This window comes from Olea europaea, unplaced genomic scaffold, assembly GCF_002742605.1.
Source record: "Olea europaea var. sylvestris unplaced genomic scaffold, O_europaea_v1 scaffold453, whole genome shotgun sequence".
Classification (NCBI taxonomy): domain Eukaryota; kingdom Viridiplantae; phylum Streptophyta; class Magnoliopsida; order Lamiales; family Oleaceae; genus Olea; species Olea europaea.
Genome location: NW_019262837.1, coordinates 240,649 through 245,814, shown reverse-complemented (window position 1 = coordinate 245,814; position 5,166 = coordinate 240,649). Strand labels below are relative to the sequence as shown.

General features: G+C 36.1%; 1 pseudogene; it reads right to left on the bottom strand.

Moving 5' to 3' along the window:
* Positions 1 to 1,122: 1,122 nt before the first annotated feature.
* On the bottom strand, positions 1,123 to 4,250 carry LOC111388078 (annotated as a pseudogene).
* Positions 4,251 to 5,166: the final 916 nt, after the last annotated feature.

Below are 5,166 nucleotides of genomic sequence, written 5' to 3'. Positions count from 1 at the left end.
GACTAGAGAGAGAAAGAGGGAGCATTTGCTGGCGTGTTGATACTCTTTTACAGAGCACGTGTTGATACTCTTTTACAGAGTAATTTCTTGGTTATGAGGGTACACTTTGATAATCATATACTCCCTCTATTCTATTCTTATAACTTTAGTAAATTAATCCAAATGTCTCCAACCTTTAGGCCATTTGTACTTTAGTCCTCAATCAATTTGGATTCCATCCACTGTTCGTGAGTCAACTCGATAGACCAGCATTCTGAAATAATGAAAGGGATAAAATTGTAATTCTATTATCCTTGATAACAATTAGAAAAAAAGAAGAAAAGAAATTGATGTAATCGTCGACTTCAACCCCAACCTCACCACCTCCACTACTACCAATTGAACCATGGAGAATTGGAGGATTTCTCCACCGTCAATCCCACCACTATCAGTTGACACCATGGACGGATCTATAGTGTGGACAATGGGGTTTGTCGTCCCTAAACTAAATTTGAAATCCAAGTTTTTGCAAGATTTAAAAAAAAATTTCCCTTGTAATTCCTCGCAATGAAAATTTTGTGAAATTTACCCCGCAACTCTAATCTCTTAGCTCGGCACCAAATCGACACCATCGTGAGCAGCTCAGCTTCCATTTCCATTCAATGGCCAAACACATGACAAGGACTGAATTTTAGAATCGTAATCAACTTTGCATTGAATACCACGACACAGCAAACTTGGAAATTAGCAACCATCTACAATGTCCAACAAACACAAATCCAGCGTGCAGTTTCTAAAGCCCAATAAATTGACGACCAAAATTAAAATCACACTCAAATTACATTTTCTCTTCTGATCATAAGCTCCAATTCCTAACTCCTCAATTTGACTGACTTAACCTAATAAATAATGTTGTTTAATGACACATTGGCATTTAATAGTGACACGTACGATTTAATTTAAATTTTTTAGTAAGTGATCATTAATGTAATAGTTAGAAATTTGAGTGATTATTTTGGCAAGAAAATAACTTGAGTGACCATTGAGGTAATTACTTAAAACTTTAATGACCATTGACATAATTAACTAAAAAACGAAGAGGTTTTCTTTCAGTAGAATCCCCTCCACGGCAAGCTAGTTCCATTGGATCATCAGAAAATGAATTTTGTTTTTATAATCAACCTCTATCTATCAATTTAAATAGTTTCATTCAACTCATTAAATCATTTGTTAAAGAACACAGATGAGGGTTATTAGATTCAGAAGCTCAAATATGTGTAACAGAAATCTCTGCGAATAAAATAAACCACTCTACCTAACACAAACAACTATGTTCCTAGTTCAATTCTTGATTGAAGCAATAATTTCAAGTTGAGTGCCAACTACCAAGCTTCTCCTCAGCAAGCTTCTTGGCTTTTATCCGCAGTTTATTGAACTGCTGCTTCCTCTCGTATGTTGCCTGAGCTCTCTCTTTCCTCTTCTTTTCAAGCTCCTTCAATATTAAATGTAGTTGTTGTGGTTAGAAAAACTTTCTAAGGTGGTCTGTAATACATAACCTAAACTATGATGAAAGATCCATGCAAGTGCGAAACTACTTGTCTGGTAGTGCTTATAAGCTGAGGGTTCTATGGAATGTGTCAAGTATAAGGTGTGGGTCCGACAAAACGTGTGGATAAAAGGTGCAAACATGCAATAAATATGAAAACCAACATCATGAAAATTCACATACACAAGTTAAACAATAATGACATCTCAATAATTTGCCTCAAGAAGTCCAAGGACCAGGGCAGTGACAAATTTTAGCAGCAAATAAATGGAAGGAAAAATGTAATGCCTGAACTAGGGAGAAGGAACAAAAGTACAAAACCATCAAGGATGGAGGAGTAACAACAAATTGGGAAGCGTGCTCTTAAATCAGGGACATCAGAAAGTTAGGAATAGATGGTGTTGTCAGAGGAAATCAAACAAAGAGATCAACTAAATAAACAATTTTGAGAAAACGCATCGCAAAACAAAAAACAAAAGAATTGTCACATGAAATTTGAAGTAGGCAAGACTCAATCTTAGGCAAACGGCTATAAAGATAATGATCAACCATTTAGCCCCCGTCTGAACCCCATTTTTTAAGAATAGATTTCATAACGGGAATTTTTTTTTCCTTTTTTTTTTTTTTAATTAAGAATATGTGGTTAAAGAGTGAGAAAAAGTTTATATGTAAAATAATTTTATTGGGAGAATGAGTGGTTGAAAATGAGTTGTTACACAATCAGGCTCAAATAGGGGCTAAACAAGACAACTCATGTTCATGTGACAAACTGCAAATCCAAAAGTGATTGATTTGCACAACAGTGTGCACAGAAATGGTAGCATGTAAGCTTTCCCTTATAGTATCATAATGGTTCCATCTGACTTCCGATGAGTCTCTACCCAACAATCAGTACTTATCTCCAGCTTGGAGCCTCAGAACCCTAATCATCAAACAGTCAGTAAGTTGAAAAGATTCTAACGCACCACATTTTTATAACAAACAAAGAAAGAAAGACCACGCTATCAAACTGACTTGAAAGCATCTGGAATGACCATTCTCTTCATCTTGTCATATGGTGGGGGAACACCCTCATAAACCTTCCGTCGAGCAAGTGCAGCTGCTCCTCATTTAGTCTTGTGGGGAATCAACCTACAACCAAATTAACAAATAGTATGACACAACTATTGACAGAAAAATAAAAAATAAAAACTCAGACAAAGCAATATTTGTCCAACAAAAAACTTCCAAAAAGCACCATCCATCTCTGCAGTAGCTTCTTTATTTTTAAATAAAAAGATATATAGCCTAATGACTAATGTCCATTAATGAAAGAAGACTAAGTTTATGCTATGCAACAGTACAAGTAGATTTCCATTGAGTGTATAACCTAAAATAAGTTCCACAGAAGAATAAAAACAGGATATTTATCTTTTCAGCTAAAATATATACAGCATTTTCTGTCTCAGTTCGATCAGAAAGCGCTTCTATAAACCAATGAGGAATTCTACGAACATTTAAATCTCATTTGATAATTTACAATTATATTCTAAAACCACAAAACTCCTATAGCTATCCAATTAAAATAACTAGAGATGAAAGTCAAATGTATTTAGTATTACTGAATAATATGACAAATTTAAGACAACTGAATTCCGGGGGGAAATCACAAAATTATCATATTTTTATCACCATATTCAAATGAGCCGATGCCCATCATTTCATTAGATCTTAAATTTGGCATTTCTCAATGACAATCTTTACTTGATCAAAGTTTATTTACTCCATTGATCCCATTACTAAACGGACATAAATGATAAATTCATAAAAGAATACTGAGTACGTTGTACAAAACAGAAATACAACAAACTAAGTTCTGTTCCCAACAAATTTAAAGCCAGCAACATGGACTTGAAATTGGCAGTTTTCTCATGCATTGCACATTTATTATAACATATGTGATAAGTGTATATGTAATCTATCAATACATTTACACACCAACTACAGTGTTGTTTAATCGATGAAGATGAATTGAACATATTTTGACACTCCAGAATGAAAACATCAAACAGGCATTTTCTGTACATGCATACACATTCATGGTCGCAAGATATATAGGTATAAATAAACAGAAGTACCAGCTAGGGATCCGTCAATACATCTCACGAAGCCAATTTCTACACTCCTCTGAACATAAGATGAGAGAAAATTCACAATATGTACATCTAAACAAAACCAGAACATCAATTTAACGTTTTCTCCACAGATAGATATGCATTCACATTCAAAAAACCCATAAAAAGAACCTAACAAAGAAACGAAAGAAAAACATGTTAATACCCACGGATGGTACGCCAGAGGATTTTAGAGGCTGCCCGGAAGTGGATGGGACCATGTGAAGGCTTGGTATTCATGCGCTTTCGGAGAAACCTCAGGTACTTGATTTTCTGGCGGAGTAGTCCACCTGAAAGGCAGATTTCCTCGCATCTCACTACAACCACTTTCTGGCCATTGAGTAATTCCTTCGCAGTTATGGATGCAAACGCCCCAGCATGTGGTGTCTTGCATCCATCACCACCTTCTTCGAACAGATCCCAGACCCCGACACCATTTCTTTCCCTCTCTGTCTCTCCCTCTCTCTCACACGGAGGAGGAGGTGTCATGAGGTAGCTCAATGGGGAAGAAAGGGACTCAAGGCGAAACAAAAGAGAAGAACCTGAAAGGAAGAGCCAACAGGAGCAACTGTGATTTGAATTGGGAAGTTTAGCAGAGGAATTAGTGGCTGTCGGCCGGCCGGTTGACTCGGCCAATTTTTTAAACTGGCCTTTGACCAATGAAAAAGAAAAAAAAAAGGTAAAATTATAAAAAACAGTGAAAAAAAAAAAAAAAGAGATTCCCAATTTTACCCTCATTTGAAAACGAAGCAAAGCAGAGGGAGACGGGAAAATACTGTAGCACAGTCGACCCAGACACCGACAAATAAGGAAAAACAGGATACCCACTTTGCCAAAATCCCTCGGAAGAAGGTAAGAAATTTATACAAAAAAAAACCATGTTTATATTTTTATTTTTGGAAAAAAGTATGATTTTCTACATATTTCTTGAGAAATTCATGTGTAAATGTGGAATTTTGGCAACATATTACTTGGGAAGGAGTGGAGATCGCCAGAAATGAAGTTTTCCGACGATCTCCTCATCAAAAATGCCGTAAACGACGACTGGGCGCCGTCTGGGCGCGCCCAGCCGCCCCAGACGGCCCAGTTATCTGGGCCGTCTAGGCGTCTCCCCAGTTAATTGGGTTGCCCAGTTGACTGGGCGCTCTGCCCAACTGGGCGCCCAGTCAACTGGGTCAACTGGGCCGGTCTGGCCCAGTTGACCCAGTTGACTGGGCCGTTTTTTTTAATGTTTTTTTTTTGCCCAGTTGACCCAGTTGACTGGGCCGTTTTAATTTTTTTTTTTCCGGTTATTATTGAAGTTAATTAAATAATTATTAATGGCTTATTGTGTTATCTAATATGTAATTATTTATTTGAATTGGTTAATTTGAATGTTTATTATGTATTTAAAATTATTAGTAAATATAAGATGTAAATGTTATATTATTTATCGAAATATTTATTAGTTGCTAATTTAGATTAATTAATTATTTTATATTAAGTAAT